This window comes from Ochotona curzoniae, unplaced genomic scaffold (genome assembly GCF_017591425.1).
Source record: "Ochotona curzoniae isolate NIBS_2020 unplaced genomic scaffold, NIBS_Ocur_1.0 scaffold_3208, whole genome shotgun sequence".
NCBI classification, from domain to species: domain Eukaryota; kingdom Metazoa; phylum Chordata; class Mammalia; order Lagomorpha; family Ochotonidae; genus Ochotona; species Ochotona curzoniae.
In genome coordinates, this window is record NW_024467106.1 from 56,020,577 (window position 1) to 56,034,830 (window position 14,254).

Consider the following 14,254-nt stretch of genomic DNA (forward strand, 5'->3'; position numbering starts at 1 on the left):
CTGAGTTCCAGGCTCTGGCTTTGGCCTGATCCAAGCTGGATTGCTGCCTATATTTGGGAAGTGAGCTGGACAATGGGAATCTCTCTTCTCTCAAATAAATAAGATCAATTTAAATGGGGAAAATATAAAAATTCTTATCTAAACACTGAAATCACATCCACCCAGTTTTGATGGGTTGGGAAGAGCAATGATTATTTTGCCTTTTGCAAACACTATACTGTGCTAGAACTACTGCTTTAAGATAATATACAATTGGGCCCGGCGCGGTGGCGCAAGTGGTTAAAGGTCCTCGCCTTGCACGCCCGGGATCCCATGTGGGCGCCGGTTCTAATCCCGGCAGCCCCGCTTCCCTTCCAGCTCCCTGCCTGTGGCCTGGGAAAGCAGTCGAGGACGGCCCAGGGCTTTGGGACCCTGCACCCGCGTGGGAGACCTGGAAGAGGCTCCTGGCTTCGGATCGGCATAGTATCGGCCCGTTGCGCTCACTTGGGGAGTGAATCATCGGACGGAAGATCTTCCTCTCTGTCTCTCCTCTCTGTATATCCGCCTTTCCAATGAAAAAATAATAAAAATAAATCTTTAAAAAAAAAAAAGATAATATACAATTGCTTATGATTTATTCTAAGTTTAGAAGCACACTTAATTCTTAAAATTGTTAAGCTGATGGGATTCATTCATATATTTGTAAAAATTCAAAGACCTCACTGTTTGCACTCATAAATTCATGGGCATTTTCACTTTCTGGCCATTATGAATAACTGTGCTATAAAATGTTATGAGCATTGTAAACAAATTTTTCTGTGAACATAGTTATGTGTCTAGTAGAATTGTTAGGTCATAAAATAATTATATTCTTGATTTTTTGGAAGGAATACCAAACTTACCCATTGCAGCTGCACCGTTGTCATATCCCTAGCTGAAGCACTTGAGGGTTCCAGTCTTCCCAGATCTTTATCAAAATTTGTTATTGTCTTCCCCTTTCCTTTTTATAATTTTATTAGAAAGTCAGATATACAGAGAGGAGGAGAGACAGAGAGAAAAATCTTCTGTCCGTTGATCCACTCCCCTAGCGGCTGCAATGGCCGAAGCTGTGCTGATCTGAAGCCGGCAGCCAAGAGCTTCTTCCGTGTCTCCCACGTGGGTGCAATGGCAGGAGCTGAGCCCATCTGAAGCCAGGAGCCCGAAGCTTCCTTGGGATCTCTCACGTGAGTGCAGGGTCCCAAGGCTTTGGGCCGTCCTCCACTGCTTTCCCAGGCCACAAGCAGGGAGCTGGATGAGAAGCAGGACCGCTGGGACTAGAACCAGTGGCCATATAGGATTCTGGCACGTGCAAGGTGAGGACTTTAGCAGCTAGGCTACCACGTTGGGTCCTGCCCTTCATTTTGGTCATTCTAGTAGATGTGAAGTAGCATCTTATTATGGTTTTGAATAATTTTTTCACAGTATCTAATGACATGGAGTGCTTTTGTTTTAATGTGATTGTGGCTGCCTCTGTATCTTCTTTGGAGAAAACTTTTCCCAAGTACTTTGCCATTTTAAAAACTTACTATTTATTGGAGAGAGAATATCCATCCACTGGTTTACTCCCCAAATTCCAGCTGGGCCAGGTTGAAGCTAGCAGCCAGGAATGCAATCTACGTGTCCCATGCGGATGGCAAGGACCAAACCACGTGAGCTCACCTGCTGCCGCCCAGGATAGACATTCACAGGAAGTGGGAATCAGAAGCAGAACTGAGACTCAAACCCCGACACTCCAATCGGGATGTGAATGTTTTAACTTCTAAGCCAACAGCCTGACCCTTCTGTCCATTTTGTCTTTTCCTAGGCTTTTTTTAATTTTATTTTTTTTATTGGAAAGTAACATCTACAGAGAGAGAAGAAACAGAAAGAAAGATCTTCCATCTGCTGGTTTACTCCTCAAGTGTCCACAACAGCCAGAACTGAGCCAATCTAAAGCCAGAAGTCAGGAGCCAGGAGCCTCTTCCAGGTCTCCCATGCAAGTGCAGGGTCCCAAGGCTTTGGGCCGTGCTCAACTACTTTCCCAGGCCACAAGCAGGGGTGGGAAGTGGATCCTGCTGGATGCAAGGATGCATTCAATCTCTAGGCTATCCCAGTGGGCCCCTTTCATAATTGTAACAGTTCTTCATACATTCTGGAAATACATTTCTTATCAGATACATGATTTGTAAATATTTCTCCCATTCTCTGGTTTGTCTTTTTACTTTCTTGATAGTGCTCTTTATATTACGAAAGCTTTTATTTCTTAAAAATTAAGATTTAAGAAAAATATCTACTTCCTTGGGCAGGTACTTTGTGCAGAGCTTGCCACTAGCTGGGATGGCCACAGCGCATCTGGCTGATTGGAGCCTGACTCTGCCCCTTCCATCCAGTGGCCTGCTGATCTCACTCTGGGAGCTCTCTCCAGGAAAATGAAAATAAACGTGTCTGATTTCATCACTTAGCATATATTTTTATAGTTTTAAAAAATACGTATTTATGTTACAAGTCAGTTTCAGAGGGAGAGAAAGAGTCTTACATCTGTTCATTCACTCCCCCAGATGGCCCCCAAGTCAACACCGGGCCAGGCCCAAGCCGGGAGTTTCGGTTCAACCAGGTTTCCTATGTGAGTAGCAGGGACCCAAATCCTTGCCCATATTCTGCTTTTCTCAGACCTTGGACAGGGTCCTGTATCAGAGATCTGTATCAGATGTGGAACAGCTGGAATGTGAACCAGCTCCCATATGGGATGCTGGCATCCTGCAGGCTATGACTTTACCCATCATACCACAACGACAACCCCTATAGTTGTTTTAAAAATTACCTGTTTTCAGGGTTGGCATCATGCCATGGCTCATTAAGCCACTGCCTGCAGCACCAGCAGCCTATGTGGGCACAGTTGTAGTCCCAGATGTTCCACTTCTGATGTAACTTCCTGCTACATAAGAAAACAGCAGAGGATTGCCCAAGTACTGGGCCCCTGCAACCATGTGGGAAATTCAGAAGAAGCTCCTGACTCCTGGTTTCTGCCTGACCCAGCTGTGACCATCTGGGGAGTAAATCAACAGCTGGAAGATTTTCTGTCTCTCTCATCTCTCACTTTCACTCTGCCTTTATAATAATTTTTTTTAAAATACATCTTTTTTTTTTTCATTTTATTTGAAAGACAGAGAAATGGGAGAGAAAGAGATCTTCCACCTACTAGTTCATTTCCCAGATGCCCACAACAGCTGGTGCTTGACCAGCCTAAAGCCAGGAGGCCATAACAAGACCTGAGTCTCCTACGTGGGTACCAGGGACACAAGCAATCTGGCCATCACTCGCTGTCTTGCAGGGTGTATAGGAGCAGAGCCTACACACCAGGGACTGTGATACGGGACGCACATATCCCAGCCTGCACTGCTGCAACACTGTCTGAGTCCAATTTTTAATTTTGATATCCAATTTAGCAGTCTTTGGTTGTTCATAGTTTGTCATATCTAAGAAACCACTGTCTAATCCACAATAATGCAGATTTACATCTATGTTTTCTTCTAAAAGTTTTGTGGTTCATTTTTAAGTTTTGGTTTGAGCGGAAGACAGACAAAAGGCAAACTCCTATCCGCTGGTTCACTCTGAATCAAAATCCCCCAACAGCTACCGCTGGGCCAGGGCTGGACCAGAGCTGAGCAGTAGGTTCCCAGTTACTGAGCCATCATAGCTGCCCCAGTCTGCACTAGCAGGAAGTTGGACTTAGGAGCCAGAGCAGGGATAAAGCCCAAAAACACAGAATGTAGGACACAAGTGCCTTAATCGCTAGGCCAAATGACTTCCCTCATTTTACAATGCAAATTTTTACATTTAGGTCCATTTGAATTAACTTTAATACATGGTATGAGTCTAAGGGAGAGAAACAGAGAAAGATATCTTCCATTTGCTGGTGTACTTTCTAAACGGGCTTTGGTTTGAGTCCTGGATGCTTCATTTCCAATCCAGCTCCCTGCTAATGCTTCATGGAAAGCACAGCAGACGCTCCAAGTACCGGGTCCCTGCTTTCCACATGGGAGACTCAGATGAAAGTGCTGGCTCCTGACTTCCGCCTGGTCCAACACCAACCATTGCAGCCATTTTGCAAAGTGAACCAGCAGACAGAGATTCATTCTCTCTCTCTTTCTCTCTTTCCCTTTCTCTTCCTTTCTATAATCCTGAATTTCAAATAAATAAATCAATCTCAAAATGTAGAGATAATTTCCACTCACTGGTTCTGTATGTGAGTCTATTCTTCTTCAGTGTTACATAACTTGAAGATGAACAGTGGTGACAAAGACAGTTATACAGGGCCTAGTGGTTAAACTCCTTGTCTTGAATGTGCCAGGATCCCATATGGGTGCCGGTTCTAATCTAGCTCCCTGCTTGTGGCCTGGGAAAGCAGTGGGGGATGGCCCAAAACCTTGGGACCTTGCACCCGCATGAGAGACCTGGAAGAAGCTCCTGGTTCCCGGCTTCGGATTGGCACAGTACCGGCCGTTGTGCTCACTTGGGGAGTGAATCATCGGATCGGACGGAATATCTTCTCTGTCTCTCCTCCTCTCTGTATATCTGACTTTGTAATAAAAATAAATCTTAAAAAAAAAAAGACAGTTATAGAACAAACCTCTCCCTGCTAGGCTATTTTGCCAGGTGCAACTTGTGGGCAAGGTTTAACAAACCAGAGATCCACCCACAGAGAATACACCTTGCAGAGGAAAGGCAAACAACAACACAGTTACTTTCGAGTTCATTCACAGAAACCATTCGAATTCAAACAGAGACGATGGCACTTGTAGGGACATACCAATGGGTGGAACAAACCAAGCTTCTGTTTTTGATGAGGCTCATGTCTGAAGAGAAACATAACAGCTTTAGGAGAAGCAGAGGTGTCATGGGAGTCTGGAGGAAGGGCGTCTAACGTTTAGGAGTAAACTACTCTCTTCCCCTTGCCTTAATAGATAATTTGGCCCTAGAAGGCATAGTATTGAATACTCCATTAAAAATCCTAAGAATTGGGACATATTGTTGTATTATCACAGAAATGCAAACCATGAGCCAGGCCTTGTGCCTTGGAGGCTTGGCATAACCACGTGCTGAATGACTGAAACAATTAATGCTGGATATAAGGGGTGTTACATGGGAGGATGGAAAGTTCGACCACACTAAGAAATCCCAAGGTTATAAATAGAAAACCTGGCTGCATTCCTGGCTTACGTGACATACAGTGACTAGACTGGTGAACTTTCATTTCCCCAAATCTTTTTTCCTCACAAGTAATGTATCTGATTTCAGAAACACCAGAAGAAAGTTAAAAACCCTTAACTGGGATGGGCATTGTGAAACAGCATGTTAGGTCGCTGTGGGATGTGGGCATCCAGTGCCAGAGCACCAGGTAAAGGCCCTATTACTCTATTTCCTACCCAGTTTCCTGCTGATGTGTCTGTGAGGCAGCAGAGGATGGCTCAAGTCCCAGAGTATCTGCCACCTGTGGTGGGAGACCCACAGTGGAATCCCTGGTTCCTGATTTCACTGACCTGGCTGTCGCAGCCATCTGATGAATTAACCCATGGATGGAAGATCTCAGTCTCTCTCAAGTAAATAAACCTTGAAAGAAAACACTAAGTGTAATGAATTAGTTACAAATTACAGATGTTTCCTACAACATAACAAATTCATTTTAATCATGCCAGGCTCCTGCAGAAAACACTTTTTTTTTTTATCTAATGTCAGAAAATATGTTTTCAAACAATTATTTCATAATATGGGCTATTTTTAAATTCAAGTTTGTAACATTTATCTTCATATTAAGAGTATAACATAAGCGGGCCTAGCATGGTAGCCTAGTGGCTAACGTCCCCCCTTTGTACACAGGAGGATCTCATACAGGTGCTGGTTTGTATCTCAGCTGTTTCACTTCCCAGCCAGCTCCCTGACTGACCTGAGAAAGCAGTGGAGGACGGCCCAAAGTCTTGGGACCATGCACCCATGTGGGAGAATCAGAAGAAGCTCCTGGTTCCTGGCTTTGGACTGGCTCAGCTCCAGCCTTTGCAGCCACTTGGAGAGTGAATCAGGAGACAGAAAGATTTTCTGTCTCTCCTTCTCTCTGTAAATCTGACTTTCCAATAAAAATAAGTAAATCTTTAAAAACTTTTTAAAGAGAACAGTATAAGTAACACCGTAGAGAGGGCAAAGGAAGAAGGTAGCAAAGTGAAAATACTAGGACAGCAACATTCAAACTTCTGTTGTATCGTGAAGTATAGAATTAAAAATTCAATTTTCCCCAGTGCCTATAAAACTGTATCACATAATACAATGTTAATAACAATTAAATAAATAAATAAAGCATACACACAAATTTAAAAAAAATTCAAATTTTTTTGTGCCTCAAGTTATTTGATTTTCTTTAGAAAGCTATGTAAGAAGTACTAATCAAGAATTTCCCCTACTTACAATCTTATTACTAATGTCAAATAACTATTTTATACACTGGCTTGATTTAAAATAAGATGCTTTTTTCTCATTTTTCTTTTTACTTACTAAATTACTATTTTTACTTGAGAGGCTAATACAGTGAGAGACAGACAGGTAGCTCTCCCGTATACTGGTTCACTCCTCAAACAGCCACGATGGCCCTGGGGAGCCAAGAGCCGGGAACTCAGTCCAGGTGTCCCACCTGGGTGGCACCAACATGACTAGAGCCACCACCACTGCTTCCTGGGCCCCACATTAGCAGGAAGCTGGAATCAGGGGTGGGGCTGTGACTACAACTCAGCTATTCCATCCAACACGGGATGCAGGCACTTCATCAAACACCCATCCCTGTTCATCTTCTTAAAATAAATGTAATTTTTACTTTCACAAAAGTGAATTAGTACATATGGCTTAAAAGTCAAATAAATGCCAAGTTCATAGCAATAATAAGAGGCCCTGTTTTTCTTGATGTCACTCTGAAATCTGCTTCTCAGACAGGGATCCTGCCAATCCACAATTCTAAATGGCTTAACGCTACCAGGCCTTAGTTTTGTAGTTTAAACCATTTTACATTGTCTATTAATTTTTCAGTGTTTTTAATAGCACATTGTTCAGTATTTATTGTATGTATTATTAATGTATTATATATATGTAGATACACATATACATTGGAGAGGCAGAGAGCATTTTCATCTGCCGCTTTACTTCCCAAATGTTTGCAATGGCTGGGACTGGGCAAGGACCTAAACCAGGAGGCCTGAACTCCCTCAGTGCAGGGATCCCAAATGATTGACAGGACTCCAATTATTTCAGACATCATGGCTGCTTCCCAGGATTTGCATTGGCCAGAAGGCAGAATCACCAGGGAAGGTGGGACTCGAACCTTGGCACTCCTTTATGGGATGCAGGTATCTTAACTACTAGGTCACACACTCACACTCTGGCTCCCGTGTCCACAGTATTTTACAATACTACTGTCAGAGTTCATCATGCCACATTAGCAAGTGATCACAGCAATCTTTCAGCCCCTTTCTTGCTGTTTTGGCTTAATTAAGGGTTGATTTCTCTGTCCTGCCCCACATGCTATGGCAGGTCAGCTGTGGTTCTTCACTGCCTTGTCTTGATTCAATTGTCAGACACAACAGCCTCCATCTGAACAGCAGTGATCAGCACCCCTGAGCTGGCCGTTAGGGCTTCTCACAGGTGACATACTGAGCTCTGCTACAATTTCACTGGCCAATGTAATTCACAATGCCAAGTATGATATCAGTGGGGAGAAGGATTATCTCTGTTTTCCTGGGTGGACAGCAAATATTCTTAATCAATTATTCTACCACAGGCATTTTGATTTCAATGGCTTCTACAATTCTTTCTTTTTTTTTAAAGATTTATTTTTATTATTTTTTTATTGGAAAGGCGGATATACAGAGAGGAGAGACAGAGAGGAAGATCTTCCATCCGATGATTCACTCCCCAAGTGAGCGCAATGGGCGATACTATGCCGGTCCAAAGCCAGGAGCCTCTTCCGGGTCTCCCACGTGGGTGCAGGTTCCCAAAGCTTTGGGCCGTCCTCGACTGCTTTCCCAGGCCACAAGCAGGGAGCTGGAAGGGAAGCGGGGCTGCCGGGATAGAACCGGCGCCCATATGGATCCCTGGGTGTGCAAGGCGAGGACCTTAACCATTGCGCCACCGCGCCGGGCCCATCTGTCTTTCCAATTTAAAAAAATCTTTTAAAAAAGAAAGAATTGGGCCCGGCGCGGTGGCGCAAGTGGTTAAAGGTCCTCGCCTTGCACGCCCGGGATCCCATATGGGCGCTGGTTCTAATCCCAGTAGCCCCGCTTCCCTTCCAGCTCCCTGCTTGTGGCCCGGGAAAGCAGTCGAGGACGGCCCAAAGCTTTGGGACCCTGCACCCGCGTGGGAGACCCGGAAGAGGCTCCTGGCTTTGGACCGGCATAGCATCTGCCGTTGCGCTCACTTGGGGAGTGAATCATCAGACGGAAGATCTTCCTCTCTATCTCTCCTCCTCTGTGTATATCTGTCTTTCCAATTTTTTTTAAAGATTTATTTTTATTATTTATTTATTGGAAAGGTGGATATACAGAGAGGAGAGACAGAGAGGAAGATCTTCCGTCTGATGATTCACACCCCAAGTGACTGCAATGGCCGGAGCTGCACCAATCTGAAGCCAGGAGCAAGGAGCCTCTTCTGGGTTTTCCACGCGGGTGCAGGGTCCAAGGCTTTGGGCCATCCCCCACTGCTTTCCCAGACCACAAGCAGGGAGCTGGATGGGAAGCAGGGCTGCCAGGATTAGAACCAGTGCCCATATAGGATCCTGGCACATTCAAGGCGAGGACTTTAGCCGTTAGGCTACCGCTCTGGGACCTACAATTCTTTCTTGCTTAGGCTACCTGGTTTTCTCTATACTTATTCACCATCTCATCTCAACAATGTCCTCCAGAGTTGTGAAATTTTGTTTATTAGGTTCAAATGCATTAGATAAGCCACCATTTCCATTCTTCCCCCTTAGAGACATTCCTTCTACAACCCTCCACCACCTCATATCAGAATGGACAGGCCTGCCCTATGCCACTATCCCAAGAAATACTTCTTCACATAGAAGGTCCTATTGTTCTTTTATTGGAACTCCTGTGTACTAGCCAACATATTCTTTTTTCTGCTTTTTGATTTATGTTTTTATTTGAGTATAGTATCTCCCTCTCATAGTTACCTAAAAAGTATAGTTGGGAGCTAATCGATTCTTTTTTTTTTTTTTTTTTAATTTGAGACAGAGATAGAAACACACAGGGAGGGAAGGGAGAATGGGGAGAGGGATACTGGGGAATCTCCCATCTGTTGGTTTATTCTGCAAACGCCCAGGACAGCCAGGGCCAGGCCAGGCTTAAGCTAGAAGCCCAGAACTCAATTCAGATCTCTCGCGTGGGTGGCAGGTGCCCAACTATTTGAGCATCGCTTGCTGCCTTTCCAAGGACTGCATGAGCAGGAAGCTGCAGCTGAATGCAAAGGTAGGACTGAACCTAGGCGTGTGAAAGGGCAGGCAGGTATCCCCAGCATCCTAACCAAGGGCCAAATGCCTACCCCAAGAGTTAAGAGAGATGCTGAGTTTCTTATTTTGAAAAGAATACTTATTTCCCTGCATTATTTTCCCTTTCATTTGGATTCATTTTAGACTCTGTTCATGCAAGGTAATATTTCTAAGGACTGACAGACAAGTTTCCACTCAGCTATGTGCCTTCCACATCCTTAAGTTTCATTGACATTCTCCTTCAACAGGGCTCTCTTTCCCTTTTTGTCTTTAGGGATTTTTCTTTTCTTTATTTATTCTAATAAGGTGTCGGGAGTAAATGGAGGAAAATGCGCTCAATGTATCACATTTAAATTTAACCATTACGTTTTATGTTATTCATTAAAAATCCATTTTATAGGGGCCCAGCACTTTAGTGGCTAAAAGACTCACCTTGCATGCACTGGGATCTCATATGGGTGCCGGTATGTGTCCCAGCAGCCCTGTTTCCCATCCAGCTCTCTGCCTGTGCCCTGGGAAAGCAGCAGAGGACAGCACAAAGCCCTGGGCCCCTGCACCCACGTGGGAGAACCAGAATAAGCTCCTGGCTTTGGGTTGGTTCAGCTTCGGCTGTTGCAGCCACTTGGGGAGTGAATCAGTGGATGGAAGATCTTTGTCTCTCCTTCTCTCTACATATATGACTTTCCACTAAAAATAAATAAATCTTGGGCCTGGCACGGTAGCCTAGTGGCTAGAATCCTCACTTTGAACATGCTGAGATCCCATACGGGCGCCGGTTCTAATCCTGGCGTCCCTGCTTCCCATCCAGCTCCCTGCTTGTGGCCTGGGAAAGCAGTAGAGGACAGCCCAAATCCTTGGAATCCTGCACCAACATGGGAGACTTGGAAGAAGTTCCTGGCTCCTGGCTTTGGACTGGCGCAACACCAGCTGTTGTGTCACTTGGGGAGTAAATCATCAGATAGAGGATCTTCCTCTCTCTCCTCCTCTCTGTATACCTTTGCAATAAAAATAAATCTTTAAAAAAACAAATCTTTAAAAAATGCATACTACGAGAAATCTGTAAGTGGATTTCAAAAATTTTGCATGAAAACAAACATAAACATTTCCACAAACTTTTAAAAGTATCCGCATGTATACTGCATACACGTATATTGCATTATTCTGTATTATTCTCACAGGATGAGGGGTGTGATCCAGCCCCTGACACTCTACTATACAATATGGTGCATTATTTTCCAAGCTACCGGGAACCTTGTTATTTTTCCATTTGTCAGGTCTTAATTCAGTCCTTACCTAGATTGAAACTATAGTTTGTTTTTAAATGTAGATATGGAACCTTTGTTGTGTGATATTTGATGTGACAAAGCTAGTATCACTACGGAACTATTTGGGATATTTTTGAGATAGGACAGTTCCTAAGTTTATGATAAATTTTAAAGTAGGTTCATTTGAACTGGGAGGCCTGGCATGTGTTCTGTTTATAATACAGACAGATGGGTAATTCCTGTAAAAGAAAGCTGCTACCATCTGTAATATGAGAGGTCAGAAAGGAGCAGTTAGGGATTCCATATTAGCAACGTAAAAATTGTCAGCACCTGTTCAAATGAAATGTGATATCTGTGACAGATGAAAACATGGAACCCTGATGGCCTGGGGCAGCCTAATTCAAAAATCCAACCCATCATTGTTTAAAGATTTCAGCACCATGGTCACTGTTACTCTCCAAGACTCCTCACTACTCCAATACTGTTGTGTTATCATTCTGGTGGTAATTCTCACACAGAGTACCAAACACATGTGAGCTATGTGGACGGGCCTTTCAAAAACCTTTACTGACTTTCAATTCCCCGAGTTCTCCTCTTCAAGGGATACTGTGCCCTCCACTACTTCAGTTATGCATTCTCAGAATAGATATCATATCAATAACTTCAACCTGTCCCATAATCTGACTCCAATTTTTCTCTCTCTGGCTCCTTCCCTGGAGTAGCCAAACTTCAGCCATCCAGCAACCAGAACAGAAGCACCAATCTGGTCACGCTGCCACCTCTGTGCCACTCCCCAGCCCCCTCTTACCACCTCTGATATCATAATGTCTGCTTTGCTGTTACCCTCAAGCACTCTCCCCTCTCCACAGGATACTTGCCTGGCCAAATCTCAGTTGAGGCGACTACCAAACTACAACTCAATGCTTGCACATGAGTCACTGAATATGGCTGGGGGAAAATGCACAACCAACTAATAGGTCTCACTCTAAATTCATGACCACTTAGTCAAGGGAGCCCTTATTATTATTTGGAAAACTTACAATATTCCCTTGTCAATTTACTCTCCCTCTGTAGACTTTTTTTTTACATACCTTTCTCATCATCCCTGACAGCTGCCCGCTCAATGACTACCTCAGCTATAGTCTAATTTACTGTAACAAACAGATTGCCCCATGGCATGGTTGCCACACAATAAAAATTTATACCTGTTCAGACAATTCAGGGTGCAGCTCTCCTTCATCCAGGCAGCGACTTTCTTGTGGCTCTGCCAGCCTGAGAGCCTGGCCGTCATTGCACAATCACAGTACAGTCACCGTGTCCAAGGTCCAGCTGGCAGAAAGGAAAATGCTTGAAAGAGGTGCATATATACTCTGCCACGCCCTGGCCTGACGGTGGTGGGTTTAACTTCTGTCCACATTCAACTGCCTTGACCATATCCAGCTGAGGGGGAGGCTATGCAGTAAGTAATCCACATGTTGTGGGACACAGCAAGACTGCATTGTGATGGGTTAGCCACCTGCCCTGACAATGCGCCTTGTCTCATCGGGAAATCACAAGCAGCTAGGACAGGATGATGTGCTCCTGCGCTCAGCTCTACCTGTTTCCTTTGGCATGTCCCATACACACGGAACCAGGGGGTCAGGAAGTGGCTGATTCCAAGCCTTCAATTAGAATCACGTGGTCATAATGACCCTCCCAGCTCATCACAAAAGGCCTTCCTTCCTTGAGCTTTTCTGCCTCTGCGGAATACTATCGGATGCTACTAACCAACGCTTTCTGCCTGACTTGAGTGAAACCCCAGTTCACCTTGCTTCGATGATTTGGTCTAACCCTGGTTCTCTCACTACCTCTTCCCCCTTTCTTTGTTGGCATCTTTCATCTCAATCAGAGCTCCTCAAATTTCCATGTGGCACAAACCTCCCACATGGACGGTGCTGATTTGTCAGCTCCAGGATGGGGGACGAGCGTCTGTGTTCCAGCATGCTGCTGGGCTATCCGCCACACTGTGAGTGGCAAGACTCTATACTTGTTTTCCAGGGCTCTATCCCGGTTCTTCCTTCCTCTCGGAGTGCGATTACTGCTAGGCAGGTTCTCTCCCGATCTCATGTCTACTTCAGTAGTCTTTATTTCAAAACCTTTCTCATTAGTCCACGGACTCCTTCACATCCTTTAAAATGAATCTAAACCAATTATCTTTTTCCAAAATCCATCTTTCTCTAACAATTGTCTCTTTCTACCTCTTCTGAGTAGCTACACACTCAAACCTCTGCTATCTTTCTCTTACTCCCAATTCATGGATCAGTGGCCAACTTCTTTAGATTCAGTTTCTACACAGAGCGTGGTCTCGCAACCACACTCAAATTCCTTCTGTCCCACATCTAGCTCTGTCACCCCTCCTGGGGCCTACTGAAGCTGTCAGTTTGTCCATTTCTGATTTCTGAGTACCTTCACAGAGATCAACAGTTGAGGGAAAAAAGAAGCTTCCTTTCTTTGCTTCTCCCCACCAATTTTTAACTTCAGAGAAGGCCAACTAACGGAAATGATTACACTCCCCAACCCACCTGTGGGTCTATTTTCCTTCATCTCCGTCACTTCTCAACATACCCCAAGTCTTTGCTAGTTCTGGAACAGGCTTGGCTTCTGAATGCCAGTGTGTTCTTCCTTCCCGAACCAGGGGCCATCCCAAGCGCATCCTTTTCCCTGCCGTGTCTTTCTTCCTGACGTCTGCCCCTCTCCCCCGACAGATCCGGAGGTTTTCTGATGCTCTGCTGTGTACTTTGCACGTGACACCTGTCACTGTTTATCTCTCATCACTGTTTGAATTCCCTACTCTTTGAGGATGAGGAAAACAGATCTTCGCCGCCGCTTTGTAACCCCCGAAGTATATTATTCTACTATTCGCGGAGTCGAAGTGATTGATATAAAGGGGTCGTGCGAGGCTGCGACAGGCGCCAAGGGTCAGCTGAAGTGCAGCTCAGGCATTGATTAGCTGGGGGGTGGGAGGGGGCTTTGGGTAAGTCGCTCCACTTCGCCAGCAAAATGAGACGTCTACCGCGGGATGGAGCATCACGTGAAAGGGCCATCTTTAGCCAGGCGCTCCAGAGAACCGAGCAACGTTCGTTAGGGACCTCCACGGGGAGCGGAGGCTGTCTTGCCATTGGAAATCCTTTCCCGGCAGTACCGGTCCGACTTTACTAACTGGAGGTCGGTGTCCGAGACGCCGGCGAGCCGGGCCTCCTGGGCCCCTCGAACGGCTCTCGGCGAGGCTGCGGGGGCGTGGCTGGCGGCCCCTTCCCTCAGCGAGGCCTCTCGCCTCTCCCGCCGCTCGGGGAGCGAGCGCCTCGCTTCGCCGTGACCCCGAGGACCGCTGGCGCCGCCGCCTACGTGAGACGTTTGGACCCAGCCCGGCCCCCGTAGCTCCCCTTTCTCCAGCAGGTGGTTCTAGTCCTCTCCTCCCAACTCGGGGCGCTCG